Source organism: Oryzias latipes, chromosome 2 (genome assembly GCF_053564925.1).
Source record: "Oryzias latipes strain Hd-rR chromosome 2, Olatipes_Hd-rR_3.1".
In the NCBI taxonomy this organism is placed as follows: Eukaryota; Metazoa; Chordata; class Actinopteri; order Beloniformes; family Adrianichthyidae; genus Oryzias; species Oryzias latipes.
This window is the reverse complement of record NC_136238.1, coordinates 48,543,023-48,567,615: the sequence shown is the minus strand read 5'-3', so window position 1 is coordinate 48,567,615 and position 24,593 is coordinate 48,543,023. Positions and strand designations below refer to the sequence as shown.

Sequence of the window (24,593 nt, the reverse complement as noted above, 5' to 3'; positions counted from 1 at the left end):
GTTTTGCTTTGATTGATGTTTTCTGACTGAACTTCCTGTTTCTTTGGTGTTTTGTGGGTAAAACTCTGTTTTTCATGCTGACAGCATTTTTAGCGGCAGTTTTAAAGAAGTTTCATCTAAATCCAGTTGAATCTCCTCATTTTCTAGAATGTCTAAACTAGTAGAAACTTTCTGAGCATAAAGCCTGTTTTCTCCAGAGGACATGAATGAACAGAGTGGATCTTAGTGAGGAATGACAGCCTCTGGATGCAGAGAATCACTTTGATGCAGCTGCTGCAACAACACCAACTGCATTGAAGCAGGAGGGAGAAGGGAGACACCTGCTGGCTGTTTGCAGAACTGCATCTTGGTGTCAAAAGGCTTCAAACTGAAAGCTGTCTGTCAAATTCCTGCAGCCTGTTTGGATCTAATAAGTGCTCTTTTGAATCAACTCTGTGTTTTCTGTTTTCTGTCTTTGACTCACAAACAGACTTGAATCTTTAGCCTTCCCCCTCATCCTGTTCCAGCTGTTCTAATCTTCATGTGTTTGGTTCCTTCTCAGTAGAAATGGGTTGGAAAAGAGCTTTGGAATGTTCAGGTGGTGCTGATGTCTTTCTAGATGGGGGTGGGCAGAACAGATGAGAGCCCCTCCCTCCTGATTCAGAGGGGAACAGTGGGCAGCAGCTGAAAGGAGGGAGTGGAAATGGGAAAAGTTCTCTGCAGGTTTCTCCTTTCCAAGAACAGAGGGACACGACTCCATGAACAGCAGAAGCTAAAGAGTTGGAAAACATGCCCAAAGCTGCAGCACCACCTGCAGAAAGATGCTTCCTCTTCAGGCTCCGCCCCTCCACATCAAGACAGATCAGAGTTTCTGCTGAGCTGCTGTTGGAGCTTTTAGGGGCTCAGATCTTTAGGAACATTTGCTGTCAATCAAACCAGGAAGTCAAGTGTTTTAAAGATCAGATTGATGACATCATCAGTTGTAGAAACACTGGAAAATGGAAATCCAGCAGAGAAGTAAACATCAGGAACTTCCTGCTTTAGTCTCTTGATTTTAGGATCATCAAGCCAGAATCCAAACCAAACATTCATCCTGACCTCCATCAGTCATCTCTAGGCTCCGCCCCCAGTCTGCAGCAGCATGTGCTTCCTCAGAGAACAGCATGTCAGCACACACTGCACACGCTTGGATCCATGCAGACGTGTTGGAAGCCAGAGCTTCAGGCCTTCAGTGGATCTGTCCGTTCATGCTGAATGGGAGCAGAAGAACGTCTGTTTCAGCTCTGCTGCTTCAGCTCCACTCAAACTGCTGGGAACTCCAAACTCTCTCAGAGGAGAAAAACAGCAGAAAGCTTTCTGCAGCTGCTCTCACAGTGGATCTTCCTCTGTCTTCTTCAGCAGCAGATGATGAAGAGTCACTTTCTTCAGGTTCCTCTCAGTCCTGACCTTCATTCCTGATGGACCAAAGCAGACTGACAGCAGCTCTTTAGCTCCACAAAGAAAACTCTGCAGTTTCCCAGAAACCTTCTGAAGCAGAAAAACCAGGAGACTTCCTGTCTGTCTGTCAGTGTTGGAGTCTTCCTCCATCTTCAAAGGATGAAGCTTTCTGCTTTGGAACCTTCCAGAAAGCCTTTTGAAAGCCTCCTGATGATGCTGGAGGACAGGGAGGAGTCAGGAGGATGCAGGAGCTCCCAGAGGAGGAGAGGCAGGAGGAGCAGAGGGAGCGGCTGCTGGAGCAGAAGCAGCTGCAGACGCACTTTTGGCTCTGGGCTTCAAACTTTGATCAGGAGGAAGAGGAGGAGCTAAAGAGGAGCAGGAATGCTGGGAGTGGGACTGGAATTCACACTGAATCCAACATTTAGGGACAAAAATGGCGTCTTCCAGAAATAAATCCATGTTTCAGAAACGGGAACATTCCTGAAAGTCTACCCGGCAACAACTGGGGTTTGGATGAGGAGAAGAAGAAATGTTCCCATTTAGAGAGAAACCAGTTTCTACTCCATCCAGACTCTCAGCTCCATTTAGCTCCTGGATCCACTTTGAAAACGGATTTTCACAATAAAAGCACACATTTTAGGATTATCAGAGGTAAAAACTAACAACTAACTTGAATTTGTTCTTTTCTTATTGAAATAAAGCAGAAATCTGTTCTCTCAAACTCCTTCAATGTCCTTTTTTGATCATTTCTAAACATTATTCTGAGTATTAGAACCATAGAATCACTTAGAATCCTCATTTTGGTCATTTTTGATTCATAAACTCATTTCTGTCCATTAAAAATAGAAAATTTGAAAAGAATCTAATGATCAAATTTAAAGAAAAATCAAACATCAAAGTCAGAGACATTAAGGGCTCATATCTTCACCAATTCTTCCAGAAACATGGAGGATGTGACGTCACTTTTCCTACCACTGCTTCAAGTTGGAGCAGGAGCTGCACATTGTCGCCCCCTGCTGGTGGAAACAGCTCATTACAAGCGTGGAGACTCAGAAAAGCTCCGATTGGTTCTTCTTGATCAATGATGTCAAATGTTCTGGATGACAAAAATCCCATTCAGTTGATGTAAAAACCCTCATCAGACATGAAAACAACCGCTATTCCTGCTGTTTCTGACCGTTTTCATGGTCTGCAGGTCTGACAGCAACAATCTCAAATGTTGGACTGAACCATTTCATTTGAATCCTAGAGAAAAGACCACTGAACATTTCATATTTGTCTCTGATTCTTCCATCATAATTGAATAAAAACTAGATCTGAAACCAGATTCAAATCTGTTTAGTTTTTGAGTTTCATGGATTTCAGCTTCATCTCTTCTGGTTCCAGGAGGAGGATGACTAGGAGGGGGCAGGACAGGCCTGGGGTCAGAGGGCGGGGCCATCCAGGAATCAGACTCCCCGGGGCGGAAAGGCTCTACCACGTGGTTTCATTTCCTGTCATGAATAATTGCTAAAAATGGACTTTAGGACTTTGCTGAAACAGGAATGACATCATTTCAATGATTTCAGCAATTTCAGCACTTAGGCTCCGCCTCTCCTCTCTGCTGGTTATGATTGTCCACCGCTGAGGGGGGGGGGGGGGGGGACTTGGGGCCCCCAGCACTTTGGAGGCTTCGAGCTGAATCCATAAAATAATTCTGAAATAATTTAAAGACCATTTTTAATTAACTCTGGAAATAAAAAACTCTGAAATGACGTCAAACTGTTCAGTTGAAAGGGTCTCCCCCCCCCGTCAACGACAATTGTCGTTCTTCACCCAGACCTGTTGTCCTGGTCTGAGCTCTTGTTTTGTTTGAACTTTGTGTCTTTTGTTGAACCAGAAAGCTTGTTTCTGTTTCTGGTCTTGGTCTTTGCTCTGGAAAAGTAGAAGGTTTGGCCACTTTGGTTGAAGTTTCTCTCTACTGACAGGCAACGGCGTCCTGATGTTACGACCCATCAGCAGCTGTGCGGGTGAGGAGCCGTGCGCCAAAGGTGTGGCTCTGTATGCCATCAGAGCTTTGTGTGGATCCTCCCCCTTCTTCAGTAGGGCTTTGATAGTCCTCACAGCCCGTTCTGCCTCCCCGTTGCCTTGAGGGTAGTGGGGGCTTGAGGTCACATGGCTGAAATCATAGTCTGTTGCAAATGCTGCAAACTCAGCCGCTGAAAACTGAGGGCCGTTATCTGTAATCAGGATTTCAGGAACCCCATGCAGCGCAAAACTTGCCTTCAGTTTGTTAATAACTGGGACTGCAGTAGTAGTGGTAAGGCTTGCCACCTCAATGTATCAGGAAAATTATCCACTACTACCAGATATATGGCACGATTCCACTGGAACAGATCGGCTGCAACTCGCTGCCATGGTCTACTAGGAAGTGTTGCATTGTCATGAGATGCTCTGGAGCAACATGAACCTCCTGCTCGCACACTGTGCAGTTTTCAACTTTGTTTTTGATTTGTTTGGCCAAACCGGGCCACCAAATGGACTGTTGTGCTCTGACGATGCACTTTCTCATGCTGCAACTTTGGTCTCTCTGTTTAGACAGTACTGGGCGAGAACTGTGGGTGAACTCAGTTCCTGGCGTAGCTCGTCAAAAGCCCGCTGTTGTGCTGTTCCCCACTCCCAGCTGGAGTCTGCTCTAAGGAGCTCTCTTAATGGCTGTGTGAGTTCAGTGACCCGTGGAGAGAACTTTCCAACATAGTTCACCATGCCCACAAATCTTTTCACATCAGCAGCATGTTTGGGTGTCGGCATCTCCGTGATCGCTCGGATTTTCCCCGGGTCTGCTTCAATGCCCTGTGCCGAGACGATGTGACCCAGAAACATGACTTTTTCTACAGCAAAGTGGCACTTGTCATTGTTAAGAGTCAGTCCTTCCTGCTGGAGACGCTCTAACACTTTGTGCAGTCTTTTATCGTGCTGCTCCCGAGTGGACCCGAACACTAATATGTCATCTGCATGACACACGGTTCCTTCCAGGCCTGACAGCATTTGGGTCAGTCTCTTTTGAAAGTGTTCTGGTGCAGATGAGATTCCAAACGGCAATCTTTTATAACAGTACCGGCCAAACGGGGTGATGAATGTAGTTAAAGGAACTGAATATGGGTGTAAAGGTACTTGCCAAAATCCAGCTGTAGCATCCAGTTTTGTGAAGACTGTTGCACCTGCAAACTTTGCCAACGTTTCATCCACAGCCGGCAGTATGTGGCGCTCCCTGCTCCCTTTTTCTGACATTTCCTGCATGTAGCGTCACGCGCTGCTCAAATGTTTTTGGAAAATGCAGGTGATCTGCCACAGCGCCCACATTGCTTGTAGTCTTTTTGATGTTCACTCTGACTCTTTGTCTCAAAAGTTTTTCGTGACTTATAGTCTTTGAAAGTCTTTTTCTTAAACTTCAATATGTCCACGTTAGCTTCTGTCGTGTCCTTAAGATTTGTTTCTCTCACTACTGGTTGTTGTTTCTTTATGTCTTCATGCTGTCTTATCTGTTGCACTGCCTTTTCCAGTGTTAACCCACTATCCATCTGCAGTTTTTCTGACAGGCCTTGGTACTGTGTTCCCACCACTAGCCTATCTCTTATCATTTCGTCCTGCAGTGGCCCATACTGGCAGTTTTCTGCTAACTTGTAGACTGCAGTTATGAAGGATTCAGCTGACTCCGCTGGTTCTTGGCTTCTTCTGTTGAAACGTGCTCTCTCATAAATGACATTTTGTTTGCCTATAAAGTGCTTATGAAAGGCTTCTTTCACACACTTGTACGTTTTGAGTTCATCCTCACTCAGCCCGAGCGTGCTCAGAATATCATCTGCTTTATCGCCCATGGCGTACACTAAGGAGTTCACTTGGTACCTTTCTTCTTTGGCATCCAGTCCTGCCGCAACACAGAACCTTTCGAAACAGCGGATCCAATTGGGCCATGATGAGTAGTCACCAAAGTCAAAATTTTCCGGTGGGTTGATTGAGAACAGGGAATCCATCATTTTACTTCACTTGACTGACGTAGCGAGCCGATAGCTTATTTATTATTACCTCATAGTTAGCTTCTCTCAGCTAGCGACAATAACGTCTGGATTTCTGCTGCGTCGTCTTCCGATCTCTGCCTGAGATGGGTTTCTTGACTTCTGACACCATGTCCTATTATGTCGGAGCATGCACCTTATAACCAATTATTCAGGAGTCCTTCGTAGCTGTTCAACTGAAGCTTTATTAACACTCTCTTAGCTTATTACATGCAGCTCACTCTCAGTCCGTCCTTCTATATCGTCCCCCTGGATGTCCACCACCATCACATTAGTTCCTACACAAATGCCCTCATTACAAGAACCAGACTTCTGTCAGCTGGAACTGGGGCTTCTTCCAGACCATGTGACCTCATGGACAAAGTTCCAACATGGTTTCAGTGAAATGTGGAGGTTTTCCAGGAAACGTTGCTGCAGTTATTCTATTCTTGTTTGTTTTTATGTACAGCACCTTGAGCTGTTTTCTTTACATGAAAAGGCCTTTAGAAATAAATTCATTTGAATTTATATCTTTCTGTTTGCAGCCTGAAATGTGGCAAAATGTTGAAAACTTCAAGGGGGGTGAATACTTTCACAATACACTGAACCTAAAGAAAGCATTCAGGGCAAATGTGAGGGAAAGAAGAACTTCCAGGAATATTAATGGCTTGTCGTTCAACTCCACACAGAGCGTCAGGAGAAACAGCAGCCGTGTTGATGTTTGGAACAGCTGCTGCTCCACAGAGAGAACTGTGTCTCTGAGCTGAGACTTTGGACCGCAGTCCTGCTCTGTGTGAGCGATCAGCATCATCAGCTGACTCAGAAACACACACTGATTCAGATGATCGTATTGTTAAGAACTACAAGAGATACATTGATGGAAAATCCTTTTTTTTTTTTCAAATTGGCAGTTTTTCTATTCATTTTTATCTCTATAGCAACCATTTTATCTTTTTATCGCCTGGGGATAATGAACAGATGGACGTCAGTTTCAGAAGAATCAGAATTTTTCTTTGGGGGGGGGTTTCCTTTCCTTTTATTTTCTCCTCATATTTCAACAGTTATTGATGAAAATCAAATATTGCTTCGGATAGAAATCTTAATTTTTGTGTTGTTCAAATAAAAAATAGATAAACAGTCCTTTAGTTAAGTTTTGTCTTGCTTTAATTGACTCACATCTCATTCAATCTTCCAGCTAGCTCGTCTCCTGTTCTTTCCCTCTCTCTCTCTCTCTCTCTCTCTCTGTCTCTCTCTCTCTCTGTCTGTCTCTCAGCTTCATTCTAACAGCCACTGATCTTTTTACAAAGTAGGTTGTAGTAAAATCTCTCTATAAACATTAGAATAATTTCAGACAGAACTTATGAGGAAAAGAACTTTATGTTACAAAAGGAAACATGAAATGAAAACACATAGAGCCCCAGCAGATCTCCACAGATCTGTCCAAGTGGGGTTAGTGCACAATTGAGTATCAGTACAAACACAATTGATCAGTCAGTGTGCATCGTTCATCAGATTATTTTAACCACTGGCACCTGGGGGCTCCGTATATTTCTGAATCTCATACTCTTCAGGACCCAGCAACGTATTGGCTGCTGCAGCTGCAGACACGTGATTTCTGTAACTGCAGAGAGGAGAGTCACACCTATGCAAATACACACACACACGCCCCACAATTACACACACACACCATAAGTTGTGTAATCTAAAAAAAGCCCCGCCCCCTTCTTCATGTCAGGACAAAACCTGATCCAATCCTGATCCTCTGACTGTGGGGCAGTGGCTGTTCACTATGTAGACAACAGGCAGGTTGAGGGTTTGATTCCAGGAAGGCTCACAGCCTGAATCTGACATCAAATTTATAAAAATGTTGTAAAAATGATCTTTGGTTTTGAAAGTCTTGCTGATGACTGGTGGGGTGAAATGAGTGTCTGTGGATGGAACGTGAGCTCGCTGTGTGCATGATAGGACAACTGGATTTTTCTAAAACTCTTGTTCAATCACCTTGTCATGCAGTGGCGGTTCTACACTAACTTACTCCCTGCGCGAGTAACCCCACCAGCGCCCCCCCCCCCCCCCCCCCGCACACATACAAAATTTGTGTTCCCTATCTTCTATTTAGCCATTTTACTCAAAAAATACATGAATTTTTTAGACTCGTATTACAGGGGGGTCAAACTCAGTCACACAGGGGCCTAAGTTAAAAACACGCTTAAGGTTTTGGGCCGAAGAAGATGAACATTTACTAAACACACTAAAGCTAAACTTTTAAACCTTTTAAACTGAACTTTTTCAACATAAATATGAATAAAAACAGGAACATTAATCCAGAATAACTCAAGTTAAACCTTAAATAACTTGTAATATTGTGCTCTCCATAGAAATATATTCTGTCAAAATTATACAAATATGAACATGCTGCAGAACAAAACAAAGAAAACCTGGAAATATTAATAAGAAATTACATATCAAATAATTCCATTTTTTTTGCTCTTTCATTTTTCTTTAGAGCATTTTTTTTTTTTAGCAATAATTTCTTAATGTGTGACGTCCTGTGTGTGTCTTTGTGAAACATATCAGAGGGTTTAGATCTAAAAAATAAAACTTATTGTGATTAATATGTTTAGGTCTTATAAAACATTAAAGATTAAATCATAGAACTCGTCAGTGGGATTACTCCAAAAATATTTGGCATTTCCCTAAATTTGTGCAACACCAACAGCAGAAATCCTGCAAAAAAACTCAACCCATAAAAAATGGTCTGCGCTCACCCCCCCCCCCCCCCCCCCCCCTTCCCCTTCCCTCTCACACGCGGCTCCGTCTCTATGACGGGAGGCGCAGCTGCGGCCCAGAGTTGATTGTCAGATAGAAAAAGACTCCCAATCACCTGTTAGTGTGATTCAGCCAGCCACCGGCGAGTTGCGCTCCCCTCTCGAGTTTTTTGACTTATGTTCCAAAGACTACCGCAAAGAGGTGTGGCCGCAAGCGTCTTGCAGCAGAGGGCGGTGGTCACGTGCGCGTCGGGTCTGCTGTGTCGGAGCAAAGAATTGTGGGAAATAATCCCCATTGCCTGCTTTTGTCGAAATTGGGTTGAGCACGGATGTTTTTTCTGCCTAAATCCTTTTCATGTGCCTGTTTTACGTTGTTTCACTCTGAGGTATTCTTTTTTTTTTTTTTTTTTTTTTGCACCATGAGTGTGAAGAGGAAATAGGAGGAAGACATTATTAAGAGTCTGATGTGTCAAAATAGAAGCATTAAGTGTCGGCTACTGAAGCAATTTCAACTCAAAAGCTTAAAGTTACCTCTTTAAATATAGTATGTACCACATTACGCATCGGGCATGGCAAATGCCGCCCCCTATAAAGTGCCGCCCTGGGCGATCGCCCATATCAAAAACCGCCACTGTTGTCATGAACACTTGGAGGAAATGCAGAAACACAGCTGACATGCAGACTGTCCAGAACTGTTTGACGGCTCTTTCTTCTTCATTTCAGCTTCCCGTGCTAAAAAGAGTCCAACCATAGAGGTTCATTGTTCACTGAGGCTGCTGCTGTTCTAGAAACAAATGAGCAGCTCAGGTTACTTTTGCATAAAAACTGACAAACAGGTTTCTAAGCAAAAGCAGAACTTTCAGAATCAGCTCCATATTTAGAAAAACCAAACATCATAACAACACAAGAACTGATACCAACTGTTGAACAAGGGAGAGGGGGGACCATGGTATGGGCTCCTTTTTAACTCAATTTTCACAGAGTTAACATCTAAAAACTTAAGTCTTTTCGTAATTCTGAACTTTTCTGTCCACTTTCACTCTGTAAACTAGAACATTTCAGTATATGAACATTTTTATCTTAGTTTTTTTCAGACCTGCTGTGATATCAGAAAGTTGAGATAAATTTTAATAAAGGATGAAGTCCATGTTGTCCTGGGAAACATTATCTGTAGAGAAAGTCTGTTTCTGCTTCATGTTTGGCCTCACTTCAGTCTGTAAAGTTTTCATCTCCTGTTCAGTAAATCAGAGACTCTCAGGTTTCTGGGAGGAGCCTAACACACACACACATAAGGGGGCGGAGCTCTGCTCAGGTGTTCCTGAATCAGGAAATGAGGAAGTAGAGAGTTTTCCTCGTGTCAGAGCAGACAGAGCAGGACTTTCTTCTTCTTCTTGACGGTGAGTCTTTGTGTTTCTGTTGTCTTCTCCACTCATGATGAAGGCCGTGACGTGTCTGTGAGGAAGAGGAGCAGCAGAGGAAGAGCTCAGACTTCTTCCAGAAAGCAGCAGCTAAAGGTCACTGCAGGTCACCTTTCTGCCAGAAACAGAGCAGAATGCAGCTGAAGGCCAAACTCTGAGTTCTGCTGCTTCTTCCAAACAGTTGGTGACTCTGCTCCAGCCTTCCTCTCAGCTCACATTCTAATGACATTCCAGAGAGGCTGTGGAAGCTCCTCAGTGCTCTGATCTCTGCTGAAGAAGGTTGGGAGGCTCTCAGGTCCTCAGTGCTGAACAACTGCATGTTTCCAATCCTCTCAGTACTGACATCTCCTTCATTTCTGAACTTCTGACATGATTCTGATGGAACACAGCTGGGAGCTCCTCTCTGATTGGTTCATTTCTGCATCCTCTGCTCTGATGATATGTTTATGTGTTCAACATTTAACAGCAGCAAAGTCAGAGTTGGGGACGTTTTCAGGCAGTTTCACCTCTTTCTCTGAGTTGATGTTGTGGAGGTCAAAGGTCAGACGGAGCATTTTTCTGCCCTAGAAACTAAGAGGAAGGTTTCAATGCTGAAGAACTCAACCAGACTGTAGGAGCCCTATGGAGCAACACGTCCTGTGGGCGTCGCTGTTTTCATGTTTAGCTGTCCATTATAAATTGATGATGACCTGACTTCAGACAGGTGAGCATGAGCCAGAGGGAGAAATGGTTTTGACGGGAAATGAAGCAAAAGAGTAGTCCAATCCATTCAGTAGTGTAAATAATAAAAGAAAAAAAGTAATGCAGAGTCCATCGGAGTGAAACACTCATTTTTCTTCGTCGTATAGGGAAACGACAGCCATCTTGGCGCGTCAGTCAACTCTGGCGTCGCACATGTCAGAGTATCAAAGGAGCTAGAACTTAGCTAAACAGTTTCCAGGCCTTTAGCTCCTACAGAGACAGCAGCAGGAGAACAATCAGAACAATCTAAAATATCTATCAGAGGTTGAAAGTATTCCTCAGTACTCGAGTACTTTAGTTCAGCAGCTCCTCTTTTCCTCTCCAATAATATGCTGGACTTGATGCTCTCTTCTGAGCATGTGCAGATGCCAGTGCAATGGTGACTCCTCCATGTGTTTCACAGCTTTTCTTCGTCATGGTTTTTTACCAGACTCTATGATAGCTGTAATGTTAGAACCAGTGATAAAAAACAAAGCTGGAAAAGTTTGTTGCTCTGAAAACTCCAGACTGATAGATCTGGACAGGATTCTGACAAAACTGGGAGAATCCTGCTGGACAGGTTTACAGAGTTTGTCAGAATGACTCACACTCAGTCTGGGTTTAAAGAAAATCTTGGTCCTGACGTGTATAGATGCTCCTAAAGGAATGATTTACAAACATAGGAGCTTTAATTCCTCTGTTTTTCTGTGTTTTCTAGATGCTTCTAACAGAGCAAATCAACAAATGATTGATGAAACTTTAAAGAGAGGTGTACCTAAATGTGTTGTGTGTATTCTGCATAGTGGAATGCTCAACAGACAATGCAGGTTAAATGGGGAAACCAGCTGTCAGAACCTTTAAATCCACCAATATTCTGTTTGATTTCTATTTGCATGAATTGTCTCTCACACTTAAAGCCTGTCACTCTGGTTGTGTGGCTGGAGATCTCATCATCAACTATTTGACGACACAGTTGTGTTGAGTCCCAGAACCGCTGCTTAACATCTGTTCAACTTATGGTCTGATTAGGATTTCTCAGACAAAAACCAAAAATGTCATTTGCACCTATCAATGCTGTGCTGGTGTGTAATCAGATCAAGTTTGTTGGGCGTGTCATTTCAGAAGACGTGTCAGATGACTCAGACATCTACAGACAGTGTCTTGTGGAATGTGGCCAAGCCAACACTCTTTCTCAGAAGCTAGAATGTGTACAGTAGGAGTCATGGTGGTGTTATTTAAAGCAATGTGTTTCAACTGGTGCCATGACAGATGGTCAGGTGCACTGTGGGAAATTAATTTTCACTGAGCTAAAAACATTTTCCATCTCCAGGATTTCAGCTCTGTGTTCATCCAAACATCCTGATAAAACACTGAGGAGTTAGGAATATGAAAGATCAGAAAATACTTTTTTCTTTGTGTTTATTTGATTCTATTAAAGACATTTTGATAAGAATGACTGTACCGTGATTTAGCTGCAGCTATAACAGCTTTTTTGGAAAAGTCCCGCCCCTTTAACTGTCTCCACCAATCATTCTTGGGGGCTTAATCACACGTCAACAGTCTGACCAATCAGAAGTGCTTAAAGTCTTCACTTCCTTGTTCTGATTCTGCTCATAAAGTCTCTCAGTTCCAACAGAAATACTAGCTAAAGCTCGTCTTTAGCGGTGTAGCTTTCCACAGAATCCAGTGTCAGACCGTGGAACAAGAGAACAAAACAATGAAGCTCAGAGACGAGAGTCTGTCTGCCATCACTAGATCCCCCATGATGCATTGGGTGATAGCGTCTCTGCAATGACGCTACTCTTTTAACTGTCATGAAGCACAACAAATGCACACATTAGTCTGTTTTAACAGTTTTCTTGATGAAATCAGAGGTAAACAGTTCAGTTCTCCCTCATGATGCGAGTTTATCATTTACAGCCAGACATCCTGGTGTTTGATCCACTTCATGTTTCTAACTGAAACAGTTTTCTACTAATTTCTGTAATCAAGGAGAAACTCAGCTTCACTTTTGAAAAATCTGAAGAGTTAGGCTTAAATAAAAGCAATAAAAGAAACAGGATTAAGGCTAAATGGCCAACAGACAAATTTAAACTACATTGAAAGAAATAAAAAATAATAAATGATATGAAAAAAATCACTGTTTAGACAAAACATATTATTGTTCCCATTTGTTTTTTTTTACATAAAATTGTTTGTTGATAAACTGGAAGGAAAAAAAACTACCTGGACAAATTTTCATCTAATTTAGTTTAAAATTATTATTGAAAACTATCACAACTTTCATTACAACAGCTGCAGCTTTTTCTGCTTCAATTATAACAAAAACTGCAGGTGAGATCTTGGAGAGACTCTACATCAATCAGGACTATGGAGTCTCCTGTTTTCCATCTATGGATGCTGGTTTGCTGCAGGATGTTTGCTGAGGACAAAGGCTCAATTTGTCCTCCTCTGTATTCAGCTCAACTTTGGGCAAACTATCTGTCAGATAAAAGCATCTAGACATTAAAGAAAACCACAACAAGAATCAAGAAGCAGCCGGTGTGACAGAAGACGTCCACCACGCTGCTCTTCTCAGAGAACTGCCTCTCCTCGTGCTGCTGTCATTAAGAACACAAGTAGGCGGAGACAATTTCAGACAAAGAGAAAAGTTCATTATGGGGTGTCGTATAATGATCCATGTGGGTCTATTCTAAGTTCAGACAGTATTATTATCAGCTCAGGACAGTGTGTCTAAAACCTCCTCATCCTAGCTGGGATGAGAAGCAGATGAACTCACAACTGTTTTCTAGAAAGGTCAATCTGAGTTAACATTTAAACAATGATAATAATAAAACAATTTCCTTCACACGATCAAAGTGCCAGAATGAGAAAGCTGCAGGTGGCGTTGACTGACGCTCTGAGAGAGCTTTAGATGAGCCGAGGAGGACGAGTGCTAGAGAGCTGTTTGTCTGTCATACACTCTCTGGGTTTGAAGGTGATCATGTTCAGTTTATCTGCTGAGAGAAAACTCTCATCTAGGATAGAAATAACATTAGATTTAGTGCCATACGCTTCCAGTCTGATTAATGGAAACACTGGAGGGACTGTCTTTCTATTTGTTCTTGGAACTAATGTTTCTGCTGTGGTATGATTAAGGAATATGTTTATCTTGTTATTTTATTCTGATCCATAATTATTCATTTATTTTAATTAACTATTGTCATTTTTATAAACTGCTTCTTAACTTGTGTATTTTTGACACTGTGCTTTTTTAATGTAGTAGATGTTTTATTGATTGGACTAAAAGTCCATCTATCTGTCTGTCTTCATGTGGACGACTTCTTCTTCTTCTTTTCTCCTCTTTTCTGGAGCTTGGGCTCCATGCAGTCTGATCAGCTCTGATTTGGGCTTCAGTTGATGTTTGTGATCAGGAACTCTGGATTCTTCTTAGAAGGAGACGTTCTGCCTCTTTAGCAGAGAGCAGAACGTTGATCTGATCTGTTGGAAGCCACTCCATCCTGAAGCTGCACTGCTGAGTTCCTGTCCACCAGGGGGCAGCACTCCTTCCATCCAGCTGCAGGAAACCTTGATGTTCTGCAGAATCAGACACGCCCTGTTACTGAGGAACACAGACTCATTCAGGAATGTGGTTCACCGTTGGCTTTGGGATCAAATCTCTGCTTGTTCTGACTTGTTCCCACTCTGACTTCAATCTGCTCCTTTCTCGGCTTCTGCTTCACTTTCAGGATCTTGTGGATTTGAAAGGTTGTGATTCTAACAGACATGGAAAGAAAAGCTTCTCAGCTTGACTGTCAGCCATTTTCCTGAGCTGCATGTGAACAAACTCTCTGTTCCTCTGAGTCTGACTGATGATCAGAAGGAGCTGTTTCCAGGAAATAGTCAGGCCCCTCCCTTCAGCTCCATCAGGAGTTTCTGCTTCAGTGTCAGTGGATGACAGATGAGGGGGGGGGTCATGCACGTCTGGAAGCAGAAGGTCACATGACCTCACCTTTCTCAGTCACTGAGATCAACAACCTGTCAATCAGCTTGAAGCTCCGCCCCTCCTCTCAGCTGCTGTCAGGTGGTGTCAGGTTTCTTCCTAAATCCGGGGGGTGTTCCAGGAAGCATGTTTAAACTAGCCTGACTTTAAGCCTGAACTCTGGCTAAAATCCGCCTGAACTTGCTTACTCTGGGTATGTCGGTTCCTAAAGACTGGATATGAGTTGGTGTGATAACGCTCCACTTGGTAACCCTGGGTTAACGCACGTGCACAGCAGGTACATAAGGTCATTCTCAATGGATCGCTGATTTCCGGAGTCACCATGGAAACGCGTGGAGAAAAAAAGAGAGCGCTATACTTTAGTAAAACAGAGTCTGAGATTTAAATGACGGCGTATGAAGATTATACGTCCATCAAAAAAGTAACACGGCTGCATCATCAGCAAAATAAAGAGTTTCTGCTTGGAAAAAAAGAAACGCATAAGTTTCCATAACATTTCTATTTTGATTGTGACGCATAAAAAATGCCCCTCTCACCCTTCCGTGGGTGGTTTATCCTCTGAGCTCGGGTCCTCTACCAGAGGCCTGGGAGCTTGAGGGTCCTGCGCAGTATCTTAGCTGTTCCTAGCACTGCGCTTTTCTGGACTGAGAGGTCTGAGGTCTTTCCAGGTATCTGTTGTAGCCACTCCTCCAGCTTGGGGGTTACTGCCCCGAGTGCTCCAATTACCACAGGCACCACTGTCACCTTCACTTTCCAGGCTTTCTCCAGTTCTTCTCTGAGTCCCTGGTATTTCTCCAGTTTCTCATGTTCCTTCTTCCTGATGTTCCCATCGCTTGGCACTGCCACATCCACCACAACGGCTTTCCTCTGTTCTTTATCCACCACTACAATGTCTGGTTGGTTCGCCATTACCATCCTATCAGTCTGGATCTGGAAGTCCCACAGGATCTTTGCCCTCTCATTCTCTGCCACCTTCGGGGGTGTTTCCCATTTTGACCTTGGGGTTTCCAGTTCATATTCTGCACACATGTTCCTGTATATTATTCCAGCCACTTGATTGTGGCGCTCCGTGTATGCTTTACCTGCCAGCATCTTACACCCTGCAGTTATGTGCTGGATTGTTTCAGGCGCCTCTTTGCACAGCCTACATCTTGGGTCTTGTCTGGTGTGGTAGATCTACACCTTGGATCTTGTCTGGTGTGGTAGATCTACACCTTGGGTCTTGTCTGGTGTGGTAGATCTGAGCCTCTATCGCTCTGGTGCTCAGGGCTTGTTCCTGAGCTGCCAGGATGAGTGCTTCAGTGCTGTCCTGTAGGCCAGCCCTTTCTAGCCATTGGTAGGACTTCTTGATATCAGCCACTTCCGTTATGGTCCGGTGGTACATCCCATGCAGGGGCTTGTCCTCCCATGAGGATCTGTCCTCCAGCACTGTATCCTCTGCTCTCCATTGCCTGAGGCATTCACTGAGCACACTGTCAGTTGGGGCCTTGAGCTTGATGTATTCATGCATCTTGGATGTTTCATCCTGGATAGTGGCTTTTACCCTCACTAGTCCTCGGCCTCCTTCCTTGCGGCTAGCATACAGTCTCAGGGTGCTGGATTTGGGATGGAACCCTCCATGCATGGTGAGGAGCCTTCGTGTCTTAACATCCGTGGTCTGTACCTCTTCCTTTGGCCATCTTATTATTCCTGCAGGGTATCTGATAACTGGCAGTGCGTAGCTGTTTATTGCCCGGGTCTTATTTTTGCCATTGAGCTGGCTTCTCAGGACTTGCCTTACCCGTTGGAGGTATTTAGCTGTTGCAGCTTTCCTTGTTGCCTGCTCGAGGTTGCCATTTGCCTGTGGAATTCCGAGGTACTTGTAACTGTCCTCGATGTCTGCAATTGTTCCTTCTGGGAGTGAGACCCCTCCTGTGTGGACTACCTTGCCTCTCTTTGTCACCATCCAGCTGCATTTCTCGAGCCCGAATGACATCTCAATGTCAATACTGTAGATCCTGGTGGTGTGGATCAGGGAGTCAATGTCATGCTCGGTCTTAGCATATAGCTTGATGTCATCCATGTATAGGAGGTGACTAATGTTGGCCCCATTTCTGAGTCGGTATCCATAGCCAGTCTTGTTGATTATTTGGCTGAGGGGGTTCAGACCTATGCAGAACAGCTGTGGGGACAGAGCGTCACCCTGGTATATCCCACATTTGATGGACACTTGTGCAAGTGGCTTCCCATTGGCTTCAAGGGTGGTTTTCCACAGCTTCATTGAGTTTTCTATGAAGGCTCTTAGAGTCCTGTTGATGTTGTACAGCTCCAAGCATTCAGTGATCCATGTGTGTGGCATTGAGTCATAGGCCTTCTTGTAATCAATCCAGGCTGTGCACAGGTTGGTATGTCGTGACTTGCAGTCTTGAGCAACTGTTCTGTCGACCAGGAGTTGGTGTTTGGCTCCTCTGGAGTCTCTACCAATGCCCCTCTGTGTGTTACTCATGAATTGATCCATGTGCCTATTTATCTTGGTTGCAATGATGCCAGACACGAGCTTCCATGTTGTGGAGAGACAGGTTATTGGTCGGTAGTTGGATGGAACTGCACCCTTTGAGGGATCCTTCTGGATCAGGATCGTTCGCCCTTCTGTTAGCCATTCGGGGTGAGTCCCATCTATTAGCAGCTGGTTCATTTGTGCTGCCAGGCGCTCGTGGAGTGCGGTAAGCTTCTTTAGCCAGTAGGCATGTATCATGTCAGGGCCCGGTGCTTTCCAGTTCTTCATACCTGAGACTCTTTCTCGGATGTCTGCCACTGTGATGGTTACTGGATTCTGTTCAGGGAGGTTGCTATGTTCTTCTCTCAGAGAGACCAGCCACTTGGCATTGCTGTTATGTGCTGTCTGTTTCTCCCATATACTTTTCCAGTACTGTTCAGTTTCCAGCCTCGGTGGGTCTGCTCGGCTGTTTATATATATATATACATATATATATATATATATATATATATATATATATATATATATATATATATACATACATACATACATACATACATACATACATATATATATATATATATATATATATATATATATACATATATATATATATATATATATATAATCTCATCCCTAATGTCAGTCAGCAGTTGCCACAAATGGAAACCAATAGTTATTTCACTGCTCACTATACATTGTTATCACATATAACTAGACCCACTGTCATTATTTAAACGTTTGTGATCATTAATGTCAATTATTTTGGATGAATAATGAGTTTTATATGATGTTGCTATCATTAGATAATTTACAGTTTCCCATAGACTATAAGGCTATATGTAAAATGATAGAATATTAGGGCCACGGAGGGAAAAAAAAAAAACAAGTCATAATATTGTAACCAGTTGTTTTAAAGGAGGACAGTTGTTAAAATGACAGATGTGGGGCATTTGGTGAAATTGTACCTCAGTATGGTTTCATAAAGGAAGACATGCTGATGTGCCAGAATATGAAGGATCACATTGTCATAACTATCAAAACTGTAAAAAGAATATGTTGCTTTTCTGCAGAAAGAACCAGCCTCATAAATGTATGACTTTATCCTTTTTCCTCAGTGGGGCCCTGTCATATAAAATAATACACATTCCATATGAATATAAAAACACAATGTGTAACATTATGTTCCTTTATTGAATAAGGACAAAACAAAGCAGGTAAACTACACTCAAAAGACGTTCACTTTGAATGAACATAAAAAATTATGGAAATGATTTCCACATGATTAGATAGCATTACTTGAACAAAAATGAATCATATTGGTCCTACTTAATGTACTTATGTTCAAACTAATGAATTTAAGTTGATTCAATCTAAATACTGCAGTTGGACCCAACTTTAAATTAATATTGTTGCTCACTCTCAAAAGATAAAAGTTGATCCAACGTAATTGAATCACTTCAATTGGTCACACCTCATTAAATTAAGTTTATTCAACTTAAATTTGTATGACTACCTAACACAATTTATATTGATCTAATTTTTTTAATTTTTTGCTTTAAGTTTATTTATACATTTGACATTGATAATGTTTCCCAAATTTACATCCAATGGGTCTTTTATTTTTCACATCAAAAATGTGAATTTCGCAGCAAAGTCCCACATCACAAGACAGAACCTCAAATAGCGTAAAATCTGTCTTAAGTATTGGAACAATAAAAAATTAAAAAAAAATCAATATAAAAGACAATAATAAGAGAACATCAGGTCATCACAGTAAATGAGTCCATCTCCGGTTTTCCTGTGACGTCATTTCCGGGTGAGCTATTCCTAGTGCTAGTGCTAGTCGTGTGTGACTGCTGTCCTCTTGTTTGGCATTAGCCTTACTACTATTGCTTACTCTAAGGGGTTATCTGGGTTAATATTCACATCTAGTACCTTTTATTAGCGAATTCACCACTGTTAAACCGCTTGCTGTTCACTTTCTCATATTGCTAAATAGACCACTTCTCTTTACCTAAACACCGCTAGCCTTAGCTTAGAACCTAGCATGGCCACCGCTCTTTCTGCCTCTCCTCCTTTCTCCTGCCCCATGTGCCATATGTTTAGTGATGACCCTGCCTCCTTTAGTGAAGATAGCGGTAGGTGTGTTAAGTGTAGTCTTGTGTTAGACTTGGAGGCCAGGCTGGAGCAGTTAGAAGCGTGGTTCCGCACAGTGGAAGCTAAGCCGGCTAGCCAGGTCGTTACTCGTAGCGCGGGCCGCGCTGCCAGGGCTACCTTAGTTAGCACCCCAGCGCCCTCCCAACAGCCGGGAGACAGTCAGGGGTTTGTACCGGTTGGGAGGAAACATAGTGCTAAACGCAAAGACTTAGAGCACCCGAGACTCCACGTTAGTAATAGGTACTCCCCCCTCAGCGACACACCCGCTGAACTCTCAACTCTGGTTATAGGCTCTTCTGAAGTTAGAAACGTGGAGCTCCCAGCGGCTACAGTCAGGTGTTATCCGGGGGCCAGAGTTGGTGACATCGAGGGGAACCTTAGGATGTTAGCTCAGAGTAAGTCCAGGTTCCGTCGAGTCGTGATTCACGCAGGCGGTAATGATGCCCGACGGAGACAGTCAGAGGTGGTTAAGTTAAACGTAACTTCGGTGTGTAAACTGGCTAAGACGATGTCCGACACTGTAATTTTCTCTGGTCCCCTGCCGAACTTAGTCAGTGATGAAATGTACAGCCGCTTTTCATCATTTAACCGCTGGCTTTCTAGATGGTGCCCAGAAAACGGCGTTGGTTTTGTGGATAACTGTAGTGCGTTTTGGGGGAAGCCCGGTCTCATGCGGAGAGACGGCGTCCATCCCACCCGGGACGGTGCCGCTCTTCTTTCTAGAAACATTTCTGCTAGCCTTAGTCTGTCAACCTGACAACCCAGAGACGAGACCCGGGCACAGAGCAGCAGTGTAAAACGCTCCTCTGAGCCTCCCTTAGGGTTAGTGCCGGTGCAAAACCCATGCAGGGAAAGTGAGGCAGGTTCAAGCGTTAGCTTATGCGCTGAAAGACAAATGAGAGGAGCGCGTCTTAAAAACCTTAAAGTGACAGACAGCAGTTCTCACAAGCAGAATTATGATGTCATTAAATGCGGTTTATTAAACATTCGATCCATTTCCTCCAAGTCCCTCTTAGTCAATGAGTTAATCACTGATAACAACCTTAGTCTTCTAGCCTTAACAGAAACTTGGCTCCAACAGGATGACTATGTTAGATTGAATGAAGCAACCCCCCCCCCCCCCCCCCAACTTATGCTAACTATCAGAAATCCAGGATTTCAGGGAAAGGAGGGGGTTTGGCAGTAATATCACAGTCTAGCTTACTTCTCAGCCCTAAAGTTAAAAATGCTTATATTTAATTTGAAAGCATCATATTGTCTTTAAGTCACCCAAACAGGAAAACTCGAAAACCTGTTTTACTCATAATTATTTATCGCCCCCCCGGCCCATATTCAGAATTTTTAACTGAGTTTTCCGACTTCCTATCGACTATTGTCTTAAATTCTGATCAAATTATAATATTAGGGGATTTTAATATTCATGTTGATGACCCCAGTGACTGCCTAGGAAAGGCTTTTGCAGCTTTATTAGATGATGTTGGTTTCACCCAAAGTGTGAATGAACCCACGCACTGTCATAAGCACACCCTGGACCTTGTTCTAACCCATGGGATAGAGATCAGCCAGCTGAGTGTCCTTCCTCTTAACCCCATCATTTCTGATCACTTTATGATTACCTTCCAGTTTACACTGGAACATCCTTCTGCCCCAGTGAATAAGAAACAGCTTAGAAGAACCTTAACTGACCGTTCTGTGTCTGAGTTTAAACACACAGTTCAGCCAGTACTTAGTGATATTCTGAGCAAATACTCTGAGACCAGCTCCCATATTATCAGTCCTAATATAAATGACCACTTTGTTAATGATGCCTTACAAGCCCTCAGGAGTACACTCCATGTTGTTGCCCCCTTGAAACCTAAGTTCGTCAGACAAAACCGAGTAGCACCGTGGTTTAACGCTGAAACTCGTTCTCTTAAACAAGAAACCCGTAAGTTGGAAAGAGAATGGCGCCGCTCCGGTTCAGAGCAGTCTCTGGATATCTGGAAACATAGCCTATTAAATTATAAAAAAGCTCTGCGTAGAGCTAGAAGCCAGTACTAATCAACCTTAATATCAGAGAATGGAAACAATCCAAGATTTCTTTTTAGCACTATTGCTAAATTAACTCGCAGTCAGAGCTCAGTAGAACCACATGTTCCTGTTTCTCTCAGCTCTGATGATTTTCTTACATTTTTCGATAGTAAAATCTCAAATATTAGACACAAGTTAAATCAAGTTATTCCTACAATCAGCCCAGAACAGGCTGAAGTGGTAGAAATGGAGGCATCCATAGAAACCTCTGTAACATTAGACTGCTTTACTGCTGTGGATCAAGCGGAAATAACGTCAATTATTACGTCCTCCAAATCCTCAACGTGTCTGTTAGACCCAATTCCCACTAGACTTTTTAAAGAAACTTTTCCCCTAATTAATGATCCCATATCAACAATTATAAATGCCTCTCTGGAAACGGGTTACGTGCCACAGTCTTTTAAATATGCAGTTGTTAAACCTCTTCTGAAAAAGCCCAGTTTGGATCCTAGCATCTTGGCCAACTATAGACCGATATCAAACCTGCCCTTTATTTCTAAAATCCTAGAAAGAGTTGTAGTTAAGCAGCTTTACTGCCACCTACAGGACAACAGCCACTTTGAAGACTTTCAGTCGGGGTTTAGACCTCACCACAGTACGGAAACTGCACTAGTTAGAGTCTCTAATGACTTGTTATTGGCCTCAGAAAAGGGACTACTTTCTATTCTGGTCCTGTTGGACCTCAGTGCAGCCTTTGACACTATCGACCACAGTATTTTACTCCATAGACTAGAGCAGGACATAGGGATCAGAGGATCTGCTCTCCAGGGGTTTAAATCCTATCTGTCCGATAGGTATCAGTTCGTTAATGTAAATGGCCATTCCTCTCAGTGCACTCGAGTCAACTATGGAGTCCCACAGGGCTCAGTGTTAGGACCCATCCTGTTTACGCTTTATATGCTACCCCTAGGAAACATAATCAGGAAACACAGCATTAATTTTCATTGTTATGCCGATGATACGCAGTTGTATTTATCCATGAAGCCTGACCAGAATGACCAGATAGAGAAACTGAACGCCTGCATCAGTGACATCAAGACCTGGATGACAATTAATGACCTCCTCTTGAACCCAGAAAAAACTGAGGTCATTATACTTGGACCTAAAAACCTGAGAGATGCTCTGTCTGCTCAGATAGTCTCCCTGGATGGCATAAGTATAGCCCCCAATTCCACAGTTAGAAACCTTGGGGTTTTATTTGACCAGGATTTATCATTTAAGGCTCACATATCTCAGGCGTGTAGAACTGCCTTTTTTCATCTGCGGAATATTGCTAAGATCAGAAATATACTTTCTAAGAGTCATGCTGAAAAACTCATCCATGCATTTGTTACGTCGAGGCTGGATTACTGTAACTCCTTGTTAGCAGCGTGTCCTAAGAGTTCCTTAAGAAGTCTCCAGCTTGTTCAGAACGCAGCAGCTAGATTGTTAGCAGGAACTAGCAGAAGAGATCACATCACTCCTGTGTTAGTTTCGCTCCATTGGCTCCCAGTTGATTCCAGAATCAAGTTCAAGATCCTCCTGTTAACCTATAAGGCCTTACATGGAATGGCCCCGTCCTATATTAAGGACCTCATAGTCCCTTACCATCCAATGAGAACACTTCACTCACTAAATGCAGGACTGCTTGTGGTTCCTAGAATTAGTAAAAGTACGGTTGGAGGTAGAGCGTTTAGCCACCAAGCCCCAGTCTTATGGAATAAACTCCCAGCTCATGTAAGAGAGGCCGACTCAGTTTCTACATTCAAAGTTAGACTGAAAACATTCCTCTTTGGACAGGCTTATTGTCAGACTAGCTAGTATTCAGAGATTATTTAACTTAATGTTAGTTTGTTTAAATTAAACTTAATAATAACTATTTCTTTTAAAAGGCTGCTAGAAGTTGAAGCTGGGGTAACTATGGTGCACTGGGGTTCTGTCCTCTTTTCTTTTTTACTTCTACCCTTCCTCTCCTCCATTCCTGATCATAATTTATCATTTAGTTCTCCATGCCTCTGTTTGGTGCAGTGCGATTCATGTATTGTCCCTCTTTTCCTCTCCCCTCCTGGGGAGTGGGAGTGCTTCCAGACTCCACTTGGCTCATCCGTGCTCCAGTTCCTGACCGTTTACCTCGCCTTTGCTCCCACTCCTACACCTGGCTGTGGATCCTGCCTCTGGCTCATCTCTGGCTCGTCTCTGCTCTGTGCCTGACCGAGTGCCTCGTCTCTGCTCCTGCTGCTGGCTGTGGTTCCTGTCTCCAGCTCGACTCGCGCCTTTGACTGTCCCCACGACCACGACTGGATGAAGCTCGTCTGCTGGACTTTAAATATGTAGTTATAGATTTAGATAAGTTAATTCTTCTCTAAGAGTTCTGGTACATCGCCTGTCCGTCCTGGGGGAGGATCCCTCCTTCATGTGGGCACCCCTGAGGTTTCTTCGTTTTTTCCGGAATCCGGTTTTTTTGGGAGTTTTCCTTACCGCGAAGGGGGGTCTAAGGGCAGGGATGCCAGTATAGCTTAGTCAGTTTGTTAGTTCATTTTAGTATTTTTCTATTGAACTCTTTGCATTCATGATCCTTTTGATTTCATGTTGTACTTCGAAGCCCATCGAGACGACTGTTGTTGTGATTTTGGGCTATACAAATAAAATTGAATTGAATTGAATTGAATTGAACATCAACATTTTGTCGCACAAGGGGGTTGGTCATCATCCTCTCCCACACTCTAGCAGTGCAGAAAAAAAATAAACAACAGTTTAAATCACTAGTTAAAACAGAGTAAAACAGCTAGACAATAAAACCCATGGACAAAAACTCACACTTAGACCCCAATCTGCCCAGATAGACAAAGAAAATGGTATCCCACAATTCCTTGCGATTACTAATGTATCCAATTTAATGGTATCATGTTGGATCAACATGACTGAAATTAGTAACTTTTAAATTGATTATTTTTATGTACGATCGACATGATTCATTCACGTAAGATTTACAAACATAAAATTTTCTGGTTGAAATGACAAGTTACATTTTCGTAAACTTAATTGGCCGGTAATTTCCTTTTTTTGAGTGTGCTTTATCACTGTGGCGGTGTTGCCTTTCTTCTTAATTATATCTTTTACCTCCTCTTATGCCTCCATGAGGATTTGTGCTTCCGACGGGGAAAAGTACGCGGCTCTAGTTGCCATGGTAAATCAGTTTATCTGTGATCTGTGGCGGGGTCTAGTTGAGTGAGCCGTGAGCGCACACCTATCCAGGATTGGTTACACCTGGCTTAATGAATCTGTGTCTGCTCATCCTGGCTTGGTCTTTGTGCAACCAATTAAACCTGGAAGCACATGTTTTGGATTCATTGAGCTCAGCTCAGTCATTTATCCCGGATGTCTTAATTCTACTTTTGTGCAACAGGCCTCTGGTTATGTTCAGAGCATGAGTTGCTATGGCAACTTGACCTACCCTGAGACATACCTCCATTTCTGGAACCGAAAGCTGAGGTTATCAACTTCATTAGCCTCAAACTTACTGTGGTAACTAGCGTAACCTGCTTTCTGGAATACCACCCTGTTCTCTGT

General features: G+C 43.1%; 1 protein-coding gene and 1 long non-coding RNA gene across 3 annotated transcripts in view; one reads left to right on the top strand and one right to left on the bottom strand.

The window, feature by feature from the left end:
* The window catches only part of LOC144989034 (NLR family CARD domain-containing protein 3-like), a 242,440-nt gene that overhangs the window by 173,946 nt on the left and 43,901 nt on the right, over nucleotides 1-24,593 (top strand). The window contains exon 1 of one of the 2 annotated variants that reach the window (XM_078940746.1): nucleotides 7,739-9,615. The exons of the other annotated variant lie outside the window; for it this stretch is intronic. The gene's annotated coding sequence lies outside the window, so the exon portion shown is untranslated. Of the gene's footprint in view, nucleotides 1-7,738; nucleotides 9,616-24,593 lie in introns of those variants that run through there. 2 annotated transcript variants of the gene reach the window in all.
* Nucleotides 8,975-10,380, bottom strand: LOC144989576 (uncharacterized). Its single transcript, XR_013653836.1, has 2 exons — nucleotides 9,748-10,380; nucleotides 8,975-9,670 (listed from the first exon to the last, which is right to left on the bottom strand). It is a non-coding gene; the product is annotated as an uncharacterized LOC144989576 (long non-coding RNA).